Here is a 17,375-nt window from a genome sequence, read left to right on the forward strand (position 1 = left end):
CTAGTTATTTTAGTCTTTAACGTTTTAAATATGGATATTTTTCTTACACAAACGAGCCACTTCAGAAGGCCTTTATTAACCCCCTGGAGCCATGTGGAGCAGTTATATGATGGACAGATGCACTTTTATGGACTTTATGGAAAAATGACCCAACAATCACTGCCATTATAAAGCTTGGAAGAGCCAGGACATTTTTAATATAAGTTATATTTAATATAATATAACTTTTATATTCATTTTTGGGTGAACTAACCCTCTAAGACATTAAGTAAATTTCATTAAAAAGTGTTAGAATCACTGTTGGATTTTACAGTTAATATAGCAGAAAAAGTTTCCACACATTGTCATGCATGCAATTACAGCTGAAAACTAGTCAAGAAGGAGTATTTGTCATACTGTTCAGTAAGGATGAGGTCAGATAATTGGGCATTTTTTTGAAACTGGAACATAAACCTGAATTGACCCTATTTCTCAGGATAGTTTTATTTTTAACGTTTCATTACTGGCTACATAAAAAAAGGTCAAACAAACCAATAAATAAATAAACAACAACAATAGAGCCTTATTAAATCAAATGAGTGGTGTTGAACATTACCATACATATGTATCAAGCTGTTGTGTGTATCAGAAATCATTAGGTTACACTTTATTTTAAGGTGTCAGTATTAATACATTTAAGTACTGAGTAATAATAATTATCTACATGTACTTACTTTAGGGTTAGGGTTAGGAGGAGGGTTAGGTTTAAAGTTAATTGCATGCAATTATTCATAATTTATATTTATAACTACAACTAACTACAACATTAGTAACAATGACACTGTAAAATAAAGTGTTAGCAATCATTATGATAGGCCTAATATTAGAATATATAAAACATACTTTAATAAGTATAAATATGACCATCTACCCTGAGCTGACATTTATAAGAAATACCATTATGATAACCGCAAATGTAACTAATATATGAAAAACAAGTAACAACAACGAACAAGCACAATAAGAATTGCTTTCATTCAGCAAGGATGCATTAAATTGATCAAAGTAACAGTAAAACCTGTTAATAATGTTACAAAAGATTATATTTCATATAAATGCTGTTCTTTTGAACTTTCTATTCATCAAAGAATCCTGAAAAAATATACCATAGTTTCCATAAAATTATGAAGCAGCACAAATGCTTACAACATTGATAATAATGAGAAATGGTTCTTGAGCATCAAATCATCATATGAGAATGATTTCTGAAGGATGTGGCACTAAAGACTGTAATGATGCTGAACATTCAGCTTTGATCACAGGAATAAATTACACTTTACTATATATTCACATACAAAAAAACTGTGTTATAATGTGTGTAATGTTATAAACAGTGTTTATAATAATTTTAATAATATATTTTTCACAATATTACTGTTTTACTGTGTTTTTGTCAGGGTCCTGTCACATTGGTTGATCTCATTTTTAGTTTGGTGACAAGATTCTGACACTCATGTTTGTCTTGTCCTTGTGTGAGTGTATGGCTTTGGGGTTGTTCCCTGGACTGTGTGTGCTCTTATGTCTTATGTTTTGGTTGTTTGTGTGAGCATGTGGCTTCTGTCATGTCTGGTTGCCATATGCATTAGTTTGTTTCTGTGTGCCATGTGCTCTTCAGTCAGACTTGGCCCACACTCTTGTTACCTGATCATTGGTTTATTTCCCCACCTGCTCTCACTTGTTACCCTCCTGATTTATTTCCCTGGGTGCTTCGTAATACTCAAATGGATGCTTCCTCGTTTCGAGGAGGCGAGGAAGAGACAGATTAGTCTCTTCAGAATCTGAATTTCAATCCAAGTTAAAAACATATTTTTACCCAGGCTTATAACTGTCCCTAGAGTATAAGGACGCGTCACTCATCAGCATTTTTGATACTCTCCTCCTTATTGCATTGTGATCTAAACTGTTTATATGTCTTTTTAGTAAGGTTTGTACTGTTGTTTTTATTGTGCTTTATAAATAAATTTTGATTTGATTCCTGAGGAGTCATGAGCGAGGATACACAGGTGTTTCCATCACTCGCATCCTAAGGGGAGCTAAGATGCAAGGACAGGAAACGAGGAAGCACAAAACAGAAATGAGAAGCACCCCATATTTATTCTCCCTTTGTTGTCTGTCCTGTGCTGGTTTGTTTTGGTATTACCGCTTGTGTACCTATTAACCAGTCGGCCTAGTCTGTGGATCTTCGGCCAGTTTTACATGTCGTGTCTTGAATTTCCCTACCATGGGCCTTTTGTTTCCCAGCCCGGTTTTTGCCCAGTTTTTTTGTACTGACTTTTATTTTTTTTTAAAGATCTTTCTGAGTTTCCCTGGCTGTTCTGTGTTTGGGTTCTGTTTGCAAAACTGTTTGATCGAATAAATGCAGTTTTGGTGAACATAAGAGACATCAAAATATTACCAATCCCAAAGTTTTCAAGATTTTAAGTACAATGCTATAAATCCACCTTCCTAACAATTTAGATCACGAGGCTATAATACCTTGTAGGGGTGTAACAATACTCTCATGTCACGATTCGATACATATCCCGATACTGAACTCACAATACGATATTACTGCGATACAGGTGACATATGGTAAAAGGTTAACAAAAAATATACTGTTGATAAAATGCTGGAAACCCAATGCACAAGACAATGGTGACACCAGAATAAAAGTATTCTGATGATTCTGAAGCTGAAAATACAGAATTATTTTAGACGAATATGCTTGCACTCTGTCACTGACTAGATATAATTAAAATAATGTAGGCCACTTTTGACTGGAAACAAGACATTTGGCATTATTAGGACCCACAAATATTCCCCCATTGCAATACTATACATTATATTCAACATTATATATATAGTTTAATGTAGTACAGACACTAAAACTCTGTAAACGTGATTTTCTTTCCTCACATTTTTCATTTTGGGTAAACTGTTCACTATACAAATTTTCACTATCCACGATACTGTTATATTTTTGTATTGCGATATATTGTTACACCCCTAATAGCTTGACAATTCTACTCTTCACAAACAGGATTAAAATAATAAGAGATTATGACACCAGTAAAATAATATAGTACTACACATGCCTATGTCATCTTGAACTTTCTATGGCGATACTGGAGATAAAACACAGAGTTCGGCAAAGGACAGATGATATAAGAGCAAGACATGCTGTTCATTAACCCACCACAGGGCATAAACTCCCAGAATGCCCTAATTATTCATTTAAAAATCATTACTACTACAAACCAAAGCCCTCTATCAAAATACATAATGGTAATGTATTACATAAGAACACTATATACACAGATATTTGTGCATTATAAGATAGATATTTGTTTTATGCTGTATTACATACTGTATTTATTGTGCTGTGAAGTTTTATTTGTGTTGTATTATATTGTAATGTTGCAGGAATTATAGGAATTCCATTGTATTTGCTCATAAGGCAGTAAAAGTACTGGTATTACTCTACTAGTTTACCTTCTTCATATCGGTCCGACACACACAGTGTAAACATAAATTCATAGTCCAGTGAACCGGTTGGTCTGACCTGGACTCTCAGCGCTGGTCTGTGGTGTGATGTTGATCATAGTCTCTGGGATTTGAAGATATTATTCCATTGCCACATCCCTGTGCTATTTAAACCACGGTACGTGTTAAACAAACAGCTGAGTAAGATAATGATTCACAACGGAAAATGATTTCAAGGCCCAATTTCAGTATAATCCCAGACCGACTGACAGTAGAACACATTGTGTGTTTATGTTTGTGAACTATTCTTCTTTCTCTTATTGTTTTATGGAATAATTTGGATGCAAATTATTCTATTGTAAATAAGCCAATCACAAGCATAATATAAACACATTCATTTGATATTTTTGGCATAGTTTAGTTGTCTTAAAATAACTAAAGCAATCATAGAAATAAAAATGAATAAACCATAAACAGTGGTGGCTAAAATTATTAGAACACCTGACAGATCAGAAAATATTGACCTTTTTTGCCTCCAAAACATGATTTAATTTCATAATGTTCATGAAACATGCATATGGTTGCTCTGACCATCCAATATCACATGAAATGAGTCGTACTGTTTTTATCCACTTTTAACTTTAATATTTGGTATGTCCACCTTTTGCAGCAATTACAGCAGCACGTCTCTCTGGCATAGTGTCTATATTTCCTCTGAGAACTTCAACACTGATGATATCCCATGCCCTCTGCAACTGAAGCCAAAGGCTTTCCTTTGAATGTACAGTAGATCTGTCCAGTTTATTTTCCAAGTCGCCCCAAATGTTCTCAATGGGGTTGAGGTCTGGACTTTGAGGGGGCCAGTCCATCATTTTCAATGTTCCAGCTGTCGCAGGTAGTTCCGGCAATAGTTAGAAGAATGTTTCGGGTCATTGTCCTCTTGGAAAATAAATCCAGGCACAATAAGACGACTCCCAGATGCCAGTATTCTTATATTTTTCTTATAATTTTGGCCACTACTGTATAGACATATTTAAAACCAATAAAAAGGACAAAAACAAAATCACTAAAACTCTAAGTAAAATTAAAGTTGAAAATATAAAAAATAACCAATTTAAATTATTAATAAAATTACAACAGTATGTTAATGATACTAAAACAACACTATTTGGTGAAAATTTTATTTATTTAAAAAACAAAAAAACATGAATATGGATATTGTACTTCTAAAAATTTGTATTTTTAACTAAATTTTGTGGAATCTCATATTTGTCCTGATTCGTCGTACTTGCACTATTCTATGCCGTTTTGTATAAATAGTGTGAGTAGTGTGTTCCCACTGAAAATTCCAAAAAGAAAAATTGCACTTTAAATATCTGGATGATGCACTTAATTAACTGAAAAATGTGGAATGTTGGACACTTCATGTATTCAATACATGGTTGAGTACAGTATATACACAGATCAGGCATAACGTTATGACCATTGACAGGTGAAGTGAATAACACTGATTATATCTTCATCACAGCACCTGTTCGTGGATGGGATATATTAGGCAGCAAGTGAACATTTTGTCCTCAAAGAAGATAGGAAAAATGGGCAAGTGTAAGGATGTGAGCGAGTTTGACAAGGGCCAAATTGTGATGACTAGACGACTGGGTCAGAGCATCTCCAAAACTGCAGCTCTTGCGGGGTTTTCCCGGTCTGCAGTGGTAGGAAGGAAGGAACAGTGGTGAACCGACGACAGGGTCATGGGCGGCCAAGGCTCATTGATGCACGTGAGGAACGAAAGCTGGCCTGTGTGGTCCGATCAAACAGATGAGCTACTGTAGCTCAAATTTCTCAAGAAGTTAATGCTGGTTCTGATAGAAAGGTGTCAGAATACACAGTGCATCGCAGTTTGTTGTGTAGACAGTCAGGGAGCCCATGCTGACCCCTGTCCACCGCCGAAAGCACCAGCATCAGAACTGGACCACGGAGCAATGGAAGAAGGTGGCCTGGTCTGATGAATCACGTTTTCTTTTACATCATGTGGATGGCCGGGTGCGTGGTTTACCTGGGGAACACATGGCACCAGGATGCACTATGGGAAGAAAGCAAGCCTGCGGAGGCAGTGGGATGCTCTGGGCAATGTTCTGCTGGGAAACCCTGGGTCCAGCCATCCATGTGGATGTTACTTTGACAAGTACCACTTACCTAAGCATACCGTTTCATGGAAACGGTATTCCCTGGTGGCTGTGGCTCTTTCAGCAGGATAATGCGCCCTGCCACAAAGCAAATATGGTTCAGGAATGGTTTGAGGAGCACAACAACGACTTGGCCTTCAAATTCCCCAGATTCCAATCCAATCGAGCATCTGTGGGATGTGCTGAACAAACAAGTCCGATCCATGGAGACCCCAGCTTGCAACTTACAGGACTTAAAGGATCTGCTGCTAACATCTTGGTGCCAGATACCACAGCACACCTTCAGGGGTCTAGTGGAGTCCATACCTCGACGGATCACGGCTGTTTTGGCAGCAAAAGGGGGACACAATATTAACACAATATTAGGAAGGTGCTCATAATGTTATGCCTGATCCACAGTCCATTGACTAGTCCTATTCCCGCTGTTACATCTGTTTAGCACCAGTAGATGGCAGCGTATCTCCTTGCATTTTCTCAAGAGGCCGTCGAGGCCTTCCATGAAGTTCATCAGGTTTAATTGTGCAGTTAAACACTCACCCCCTCTGTGTGCAATGCAGCGGAAGTTTAATCGAAGACTAATGTGTTACAACTCATAATATATTAACACTGGACTGACACTATGATGACAATAAATTCAGTGTTAGCACTCCACATAGCTTGGAAATCAGATGTTGTTGTTTACTGCCTCATACACACATGATGTATTGGCCTTGGTGTAGGCAGATCCAGCAGCGTACGCTGGTTTATTGCAGTCTTTTATTGCTGTTTTGGGGGGGAAGGAGTGTTATCATCTAAACACCTCAGCAAAAACACTGCAGCAGGAGTTCGTTCTGTAGTGCCTCTAAATGTGCCAGATAAAATATGTGAAAACACACACAGATTCAGGATGTGAAGAAGAGCAGTTGACTGAACATTATTGCACAAACAAATTAATGATCTTCTGGCACTAAATATGCAGAAACTCTTTATTTTCAGTTGACTGAACATTATTGGAGGGGAAACAAACGATGCTACAGCACCAACAGGCCAAAAGCTGCACAAAATAAGGTTTTGTTGTTGTTGTTGTTGTTGTTGTTGTTGTTGTTGTTGTTGTTGTTTTTTAAGGAAAATGTTAGTGGTGTTTGCCATCATAATTGCTGGTTGCCACACTCTATCAGAAAAAAAGGTACAAAAGCTGTCACTGGGGCGGTATACCTTTTCAAAAGGTACACCTTTGTTCCTTTTAGGTACTATTATGTACATTTAAGGTTCCAATAAGCATGGTGCCACCCCAGTGACAGCTTTTGTACCCTTTTTTCTGAGAGTGCAGGGCATTAAGTGGTTGTTGGTGATTTCTGGATGTTTGCTCACTTGTCCAATTCAGAAGAACCTGCTTTTCGCTGATTCATCTGATGAATTAGTAAAAGCTGAAGTGCAATACTTACAGCTAGGTGTTTATTCAAATCACTAACCCTTTTAATGAAAATGCTGCATATGTCTTTTCATTGTGATTCAGTTCAGGCAGAATCTCAAATTCACTCAGATGAGATGATTTTAGAAGAGAGTGTGACATCCCATATCACATCCTGCTTAACATTTAAACTAATAAGGGGAAGGAGGAAAGACATATTTCCTGGATAGATGCTCGTGACGAGAGTTACACGAGGCTATATGAAATAGCATATACCAGAGGTCAGACAGCTGAGATAAATGCTGACTGAGAAATAAACACAGACATTTCATATTTATTTACACATAACCCGTAAAGTAAACGCTCAATCGTGTCTGTTTGAAACCATCTCCAGCATTCAGCCGTTATGTGTATTTATTGTTACTTTTCAAGCAACTATCACTGAGTTAAATGTATATCTCCATAGCCTTGACCTGAATACAGTCTTAATAGCATAGAGATTTGATCTATATTGTGAACTCTATTGAGTACTAAAGTTTGTAACATTCGTAACGTAAAATATTAACATAATAGTATATCAGCAATAGCCTAAAATAACACTGCATCCTCGCCCTTTATTTATTTTGCATAAAAAGATTTTCTGAACAAATATTCTGCTCATACAGTGAAAGTCAAAGGGGTCCAATGTTGTTTAGATAATAAATTATGACAGAATTTTCATTTTAAAGTAAACTATAACCAACAAGACTGCACACTTGCAATTAGTGTAGTGAACCCTGACTAAATGAATTTACATGCATTTGACAGGCGCTTTTAAGTAAACCAACTTACACTGAATTCAAGTCATACATGTCAAGCGTGCCGTTTGATCTACAGGAACGGCGTTCTGAGACTGTTTACATGTCAGCCCATTAAAATAAGCTCAAAATAACTAGGAGCAATTGCTTTTATGTATTTTCATCCTTTTAGGCCTTAAAGGAACAGTTCACTCAAAAATAAAAATTATCCATAATTTACTATCTCTCAAGTAATCCTAGGTATATATGACTTTCTTTTTTCAGCCTGTTGGTGATAACAGTTAGTTAGTAGAACCCAATAGAAGAACAATAGTTCAGAACCCAAGACCAGATGTCAAGAATGAAGACCAAGGGGCCCTATTTTAACGATCTGAAACGCAAGTGTCAAAACGCGAAGCGCAAGTAACTTTGTGGGCGGGTCTCGGCGCTGTTGCTATTTTCCCGGCGGGATAAATGGCTCTTGCGCCCGGCGCAAATCTAAAATGGGTTGGTCTGAAGTAGCTTCATTATTCATAGGTGTGGTTTGGGCGTAACGTGAATAAACCAATCCGAGCGTCATCCAACATTCCCTTTAAAAGCAGGTGCGCAAGTTCCATTATGGATTGCTATTATTATGGCGTATTTACCAGGCGCACACCAGGAGCGGTTCACAGCCGAGGAGACTGATGTTCTTGTAAGAGCAGTGAAAGACAGAGAAGTGAAGTTGTAATGTTGTACATTATGGTAAAGGTGATTTCACAGTCTTTTTTTTTTTTTTCAGTCTTTCAGTTTTTTCAGTTTTTCAGTCGATTTTTGTTCCTGGTTCTTGACGGACAAACCAATTTGTCAGATGTCCTTATATACATATATGTCTTGCCACTATTGGACAAACAGGTCTTATCCTTAATTATTACAATTAGCCTGAATCATTTGTAAGCTAGATTTATGCCTATTTTTTCACATCTTCGTGGCACACCACAATGATTTCCGTCATCTCATGTGTTAATATTTTTTTAGTGTAACAATTTATGATTTGCAAAAATAACTGTTGCATCTGTGTAGATTACATGAGCAAAGTGTATGCGCGTTGTGCACGCTATACATTATGGTCAAGCATGCGCCCTTAAAATAGCATAATGAACAACGCGCAACGCGCCACTGACTTTAGACTAGGTTTTTTCTGGTCAGTGGCGCAATTGTTTAATGGAACAGCAAAATAGCACCAGGGATTGTTTGCGCCGGAACACGCCTCCTTTTTTGCGCTGACCCGCCCAGGGAGCGCAAGTGCATTCACTAGTTTAGCGACGTGCTTCTGTGGAGGGAAAAGCGCGCTTTGCACGGGTGCAAAATAGGAATGACACATGCGTCGGTGTACAAAGTCAATTGCGCTGGGTGCAAGATAGGGCCCCAAGAGTCAGAAGTGCGATTAAAGAAAAAAAATACTGAAGAATAGTTTGCAGTTTCATCAGTAGAAGCCAGCTTCAAGTCTCAGAGTTCGTAGGCCGCGCTCCCTGTATACACACCTTTTCCAAGGTCTAACTTTAGGTTACATGATTCTGATTGGCTAAGAGAAAATAGTAAATCTCCACACATGGACTGATAATCAGAAACATATCTCCATTGGAGGTTTTTGTAGACGCGGGAACCCCGGAATTAGGCCTGAATACTAGCGCACGTACACAGATACACAGCTTCTTCAAAGTTGGAGTTGGTCGAGTTCCGACCAGAAACTTTCCCAAAACATTCTGATACCATGTACTTTCTCTCAGGAAGAGGTATATAAAATATTCACCATTATTCTCTAGTGATGGAAGATGCAAAGAAAATATAAAAGCTTATAAATATACAATGAATAAAATATAATATAAAATAAATATAAATAAATGTAAAAGCATATAATTCTATAACTCTAGCGTTACAGTGAAAAGAAATGAAACCAGATACAGACTTTAGAGAACATATGAAAAGAGTAATAAACAAACAAACTAGAAGAAATCGTTTAAATCATTTCGATTTAAGAGAGGCTACATCCTATTTCATATGGATCGATGCATGCACTTTTTGGGGCTTCAAAAACTCTGGCACTATTTAGTGCCATTACAAAGCTGGGAAGAACCAGAATATATAGGCCTAACTCTGATTGTGTTTGGCCCAACTAACTCTGATTTGTTAAGTCATTTACAAATGATTTTAATTTTTGGGTGAACTATTCCTTTAAGGTGCACTGCAAAAACGCAATATGCCAGTGAAACGGTCAAATACATCCGTCTGTTTCACATAGAAGAATAATGGAAAGCAGCTCGGTGGGACGCACAAAAAAAAAAAAAAAACGCATTGTGAACGGCCCCTCACACCTGACATCACTGCTGGAGATCCGAAGACCTCCAAGGTTTTCTTTCCCATTTCATTTGACATGCCGCTGACAAAGTCCAACATCCCACCGTGTGTTTAATTAATCTCATTTTGCTTGCACCACAGCTGTTAGAGCCGCGCATGCATCTGCAGGGAACGCTTTTAAAGCAGGTGGTTTTACTGCAGTCTGTTTCTCTGAAGAATCACCTCATTCACTTCCACAGTCTGTGACAGTTCTTCAACACTTCTCGTGGCGTCAGTAAACGGGTTTTTATGCAAAGAAAGCTCTGTGCACTCCACTGCTGATGCACTGCTATGTGTGTGTGTGTGTGTGTGTGTGTGTGTGCGTGCATTAGACAGCTTTAAACGACAGCGCCAAATGTTGCTTACCGGTCCCTTGAGAATCACAGTTCAGTGGGTTCTTTTTCTCTCGTCTATTTACACACGTTCTATTATGAATCTTTTTTCTCTCCTTTTGTCTTAGAATAGAAATCTGTTCACACATTGTACCCGAGAAAATGTGTTGTAAGAGTTACATTGTGCCACCCTCTAAAAAGAAATGCAGGGGCCCTTTTACCACAGCTTAAATAAATGCATGGATGCATGCATGCATGCAAAAAAAACAAAACAAAAAAAAAAACACATCTTTTAAGGTGCAAGCATTTGTTTGATGAAGTTCTGCTGACATAATAAAGGTGATCATTATATCAACTTAATATTGTGTATAATTCAAATGTATAACTTAATATAACTCACTTTTTTATTGTATTATTAAAGCTGCAGTCTGTAAGTTTCGCCTCTTTGTCACCATCTCTGTTTGAAACCTGCAGGTGCAGTTATTTGTGAAATGATCATCTTTATGTGGGTTGTGCATCGGCGGCTCCTCAGTTCCTTATTATTATTATTATTATTATTATTATTATTATCTGAAGAAGTGAATAACATGTCTGCCACTTTTGTTCAGACCAACCAAAAGCATTAATAAATCGTGCTACCAATGGTGATTAAATCTAACGATTGCTTAGCTCACATCACATCAAACCGTGCATAGTATTATTATTATTGTTATACTATGTTCTCAAAATGTTAATGTTAACAACATCAGCATTGCGTGACTGCGTGTATTTAGTGTGTATTAGCATTACCTGTAGATTTCAATTTCTGTACAGTCTAATCTTTTGCTTTTGACTACGGGTGAATCTCCAGTTGTCACTGATGATTGTCGTTTGGTCTTTTCTTGATTACAATCCGCCATCAAAATGATAAGTTTAATTATTCCAGCTCCTGTGAGAAAAGGCTATAAATGATCCGCCCCCTGCAGCATCCTCACATGCAATACTACTAGCCGGACTCCTTCTTTATGTGTACTGACGTGACGTAATGACGCAAAGACGAACAGCGGAAGCTCGAATTTCCTGTGGAAATCCACCAGTACACTCAAATTATAACATATTATTACAAACTTACCGTTGTGAATTGGGGCTAAGGTAAGAAGATAGCTCAAAAATGTATTTTGGATCATTTTAACCAAAAAACGTTATGGAAAGCAACTTTAATTTAAGTTGTAGTAACTCAATGAAATTGTCTTGATAACTTGATAAATTGAGCAGTGGATTTCTAGTTCCAAGGATACTTTGCATAGGACTGGGAGAGCTTTGAAATTAAGTGTTTAATGCTGTCATGTTTGATATTTAAAAAGAGTTTCTGTTAAGTTTGACCATTCACCATATGAGCAATGAGCCAATGACTGTGCTAATGCAAGGGATAAGTAATCTTACGTGTTCATTACATTTACATGATAAATAAATAAAGTTAGCATATGGTTTGGTAGCTGTTTTAACTTATATAGATCAGATTAATTGGTTCTAGAAACACAACTCAATAAGTTGGACAAAGTATTCAAATTGTTTCTTTAGACGCTGACAACTCAAAAAGACGAATTCAAACAGTTGCAGTACTTTTTGTTGATCCAAAACATTTATTTAAAATATAGCGTATTTAAAATGAATTCAAATTCTATAATCTTTTACTGACTCTCGTGACATTTCAAACTTCCACTGAGCACAGCATGATGTCTCTTGTCCAAATACAAAGAAAGTATACATAAGAGGCACAACTGCACATTTGCTATGGGGGTTTGCCAGATTAGTGTTGGTGCCCCGACTTAGCCTCTGTAATTTTTAAGTTACATCTAGATGAGGTAATACTCACACGTCCAAATGTTTCTGATATCATGTTTGACTGGAAGACAAGCTGCATGACATAAAGTGATCGTCTGCATTAAAGGTAGGATTGGCAGTTTCGGACAGGCTAGCAATAGCGAGCTAGATTTGACAGCATAAGATCCCACCCTCAGAGCAGCACAGCAACGTACGAGATGAGAGACGGCATTAAATTACTTCATGTCTCAAAGCACATAACATTACATTAATAATGAACGTAAACAGAGCTCTAGTCACTGCTGCAGATTTATTTCGGCGTTGATAGTGTTGCCAGAGAAACGCATAAATCCAAGTCTGAGGACGTGGCTCGGATAAAACGGCACAGGTTTCCATCTCATAATTATGGTTACGACATGACGTGAACGCAGAATAAACTCGCTATTTATGCATGAGCAGGTGACCAGAGGTATGGAAATACATATGTTGACAGGCAGGCAGGGCATCATATCATTGCATTTGGACCGAATGCAATGATTGGAAGAACATGTTTTGGTCCTGCGACTTCCACAGAAGATATATATATATATATATATTTTATATTTAATATTTTGGCTACTTCTATTATTTATTGCTTTCTAAACAGAGAGACTAATAGTGTAGATGCCATTCTTCTGATGTAATGAGTATAGGGGAGAGCGGGGCACAACCTAACGCTTTTTGACTTTCTCAGTTTGTGTAAATCCACTTGGGGTTCAGAGTATTTATTTTTTTCCCGCATTCATTTCACACGTCTAGTACAATTATGTGGTTTTGTTTCATTGATACAGTGTATACTTTTTACTTGATTTACCCCGACAGAATGGAAGTGAAATGTCACGTGACTGTTGCGGAGCCCTAGAACTGCAGCACAAGCGAGCATATGACAGCTTAACATGTTGAAATAATAAAATAAAAAATATCCAAGACAAACTAAAATATTTTTTTATTGTCAATAAAATATAATTATTAAATTTTAAAAATAAAATAATGGCATTTTTTAATCAATAAAAATATAAGAATTTTTGATTTTGACAACAGACACATCATTAAACACAGCTATACAGAATATATTCATAAAAGTATAGAATATATTCAAAAAAGTATAGAATATAATAGCGTAGTTCTAATAGGGGCTCATTGTAATGCAGTGTGACAACATGCCCCACCTGCACAACTGGGATTTAACCCGGCTCGTGTCTTCTGCTGTTAGATCAGCATTAAAGAACAAACTCAACTCTTAAATAACAGATATAGGATTAAAATAATATCAGATTTGTCTTATTTTAATTAACACAAAAAAAGAAAGATGAAAAATAAACTTAAGTAAGAAATTTACTTTTGCTATGGTTAAATAAATGTTCAGTAATAAAAAAATATCTTCCAAAGATTTTTTAATTTTGGTGCAATTTTTTCTCTAAATAATGTTGATATGGCAACTAGTAAATGCACTTAGCTTCGTCATCCTGGAATGTGTGGAAATTTTTAAACAATGTGTTACAACTAACCCCGCGTTAGGTTGTGCCCCGCTCTCCCCTACATCAGGTGTTATGGGAAGTTTTCCCGGTTCTGGCAGACCTAGTTAATGCAGCCTAACAATCATTTAACTGATATGAATAATAGAAATTGACAATGTTCTATGTGTATGCCATAGTAAAGAGATGTTTTTAGTCTAGATTTAAACTGACAGAGCGTGTCTGCTTCCCGAACAATGGTAGGAAGACTGTTCCAGAGTTTAGGTGCTAATTAGGAAATGGATCGACCGCCAGCAGTTGATTTTGATATTCTAGGTATTATCAACTGGCCAGAATTTTGAGACCGCAATAGATGTGATGGAGTATAATGTGTTAAGATCTCAGTAGTGGGGAGCTAAACCATTCAGTGCTTTGTAAAATGTATGCGATGTTTAATAGGGAGCCAGTGCAGTGTTGACAGAACAGGGCTAATATGATCATCCTTCCTGGTTCCAGTAAGAACTCAAACTGCTGCGTTTTGGACCAGCTGGAGTTTGTTTATTAAGCATGCAGGGCAACCACCACAGTAGAGCATTACAATAATCTAGCCTTGAGGTCATGAACGCATGAACTAACTGTTCAGCATTTTGCATTGAGAGCATACATCGTAATTTAGAAATGTTTTTAAGATGGTAGAATGCAGTTTTACAGATGCTAGAAACGTGGCTTTCAAATGAAAGATTGGTATCAGAGAGCACACCCAGGTTCCTCACTGACCACGAGGACTTGACAGAGCAGCCATCAAGTGTTAGACAGTATTCTAGGTTACTACTTGTGGAGCTTTTTTGTCCAAGAATTATAAATTCTGTTTTTTCTGAATTGAGTTACAGGAAATGACTGGTCATCCAATGTTTTATTTCAGCTATGCATCCCGTTAATCTTGTGAATTGGTAAGTTTCGTCAGGGCGTGAAGAAATATAGAGCTGAGTATCGTCAGCATAACAATGAAAACTAACGCCATGCTTCCTAATGATATCTCCCAGTGGTAGCATGTACAGGGTGAAGAGCAACGGTCCTAGCACTGAGCCCTGCGGTACTCCATACTGAACTTGTGATCGGTGTGACATCTCTTCATTTACTGCCACAACCTGATAACGATCACATAGGTATGATTTAAACCATGCCAATGCAATTCCACTAATGCCTACATAATTTTCGAGTCTATTCAAAAGAATGTTGTGGTCGATAGTATCGAATGCAGCGCTAAGATCGAGTGACACTAATAGAGAGATAAAGCCTTGATCGGATGATAAGAGTAAATCATTTGTAACTCTGATGAGAGCAGTCTCAGTACTATGATACGGCCTAAATCCTGACTGAAATTATCCTCACAGATACCATTTATTTCCGAAAAGGAACATAATTGTGAAGACACTGCCTTTTCAAGTATTTTTAACAGAAAGGGTAGATTTGAGATTGGCCTGTAATTGAATTAATTCTGTAGGATCAAGTTGCGTTTTTTTAATAAGTGGTTTAATAATAGACAAAGATTAATTAATGGTATTAAGAAGAGGATCTATGACCTCTGGTAGCATCTCTTTTAATAGCCTAGTCGGTACAGGGTCGAGCATACATGTTGTTGATTTTGATGATTTAACGAATTTAGCCAATTCTTCTTCTCCTATAGCAGATAATGAGTGTAATTTTTCCTCAGTGACACTACAATGCTCTGTCTGATGTGATACTGTAGTAGACGGCTGCATGGTTAAAATTTTCTTCCTAATATCATCAATCTTACATGTAAAGAAGTTCATAAAGTCATTACTGCTGTGCTGTTTACAAACATCAGAAGTTGAAGCTTTATTTTTGGTTAATTTAGCCACTGTATCGAATAAATACCTAGGGTTGTGTTTGTTTTCTTCTAAGAGATTCGAGAAATAAGCAGATCTAGCAGTTTTTATGGCCTTTCTGTATGCGATCATGCGCTCTTTCCACAAATTACGTAAGACCTCTATTTTTGTTTTCTTCCAGCTGCGCTCCATTTTTCTGGCTGCTGTTTTAAGGGCCTGAGTGTGCTCGTTGTACCATGGCAATGGACTATTTTCTTTAATCTTTAAGCGCAGGGGAGCAACTGTGTCTAAAGTACTGGAAAAGAGAGAGTCAATAGTTTCTGTTGCAACATCGAGTTCTTCTAAGCTATCTGGGATGCTGAGGAGATGATACTGATGAGGAAGATTATTTAAAAAGCAATCTTTAGTGGCGGCAGTGATTGTCCTGCCATTTTTTAAACGAGGGGCGCGGCTTTGCAACCTTAGCTAAATTAAGTATACATGATACTAGGTAATGATCTGAGAGATGTCATCGCTGTGCTGTAGAATTTCAATGGTATCAACATTTATTCCATGTGACAATATTAGGTCTAAAGTATGATTATGGCGATGAGTGGGTCCTAACATGTGTTGCCTAATAGAGTTTAGAATGTCTTTAAATGCTAATCCCCATCCATTTTGCGTTGTCTACATGGATATTAAAATCACCATCAATTAGTAATTTATCTACGGCCAGTACTAACTCTGATAGAAAATCAGAAAATTCTTTGATAAAGTCTGTATTGTGCCCTGGTGGCCTGTATAGTAGCTAACACAAATGTTAAACGGGTTTTATCATGTACACTACATAATGTTACATAAAGCACCAAAACTTCGAAGGAATCGTATTTGAAACTAGACTTCTGAGTAATACTGAAGATATTATTATAAATTACAGCAACCCCTCCCCCTTTACCTTTCAGACGCGGCTTGTGTTTATAACAATAATCTTGGGTGGTGGACTCCTTTAAAGTAATGTAGTCATCAGGTTTTAGCCAGGTTTCTGTCAAACACAGCCCATCTAGATTATTATCTGTAATGATATCATTAACAATAAGCGCTTTTGGGGAAAGGGATCGAATATTCAGCAACCCAAGCTTTATCAATAGTTCATCTGTATTATATCTATTGTTTATTTGTTGGACATCAATTACATTTTTACTGTTGAATGGTTTTGATGTTTTTTTGTATTTACTAATTCGGGGAACAGACACAGTCTCTATATGATAATATCTAGGTGAAAGAGTCTCTATGTTGTGAGGAACACATTCCATCTAGTGGAAGCGTTTGGTACTGCGCCCAAACAAAATCTTACTGAAAGCCTCAAATGTGGCCCACAATTTGTATACCGGTATTTGTTAGTTTGTTAAGCTTCTATAACTTTTTTTAAGCTTCTTTAACTTCTTTTTTTCTTTTTTCTTTTATGAATGTTGGTAACTAGACAGTTTATGAGCCCAATTGACTTCCATAGTAGGAAAAAAAATGTTATGGAAGTCAATGGCTACCGTCAACTTTCTGGTTACCAACATTCTTCAAAATATCTTCTTTTGTGTTAAACAGAAGAAAGAAACAGTTATACAGTTTTGGAACAACTTGAGGCTGTTTAAATGATGACAAAATGTTTTAATTTTTGGGTGAACTATCCCTTCT

Source organism: Gobio gobio (assembly GCF_949357685.1).
Source record: "Gobio gobio genome assembly, chromosome: 16".
NCBI lineage: Eukaryota > Metazoa > Chordata > Actinopteri > Cypriniformes > Gobionidae > Gobio > Gobio gobio.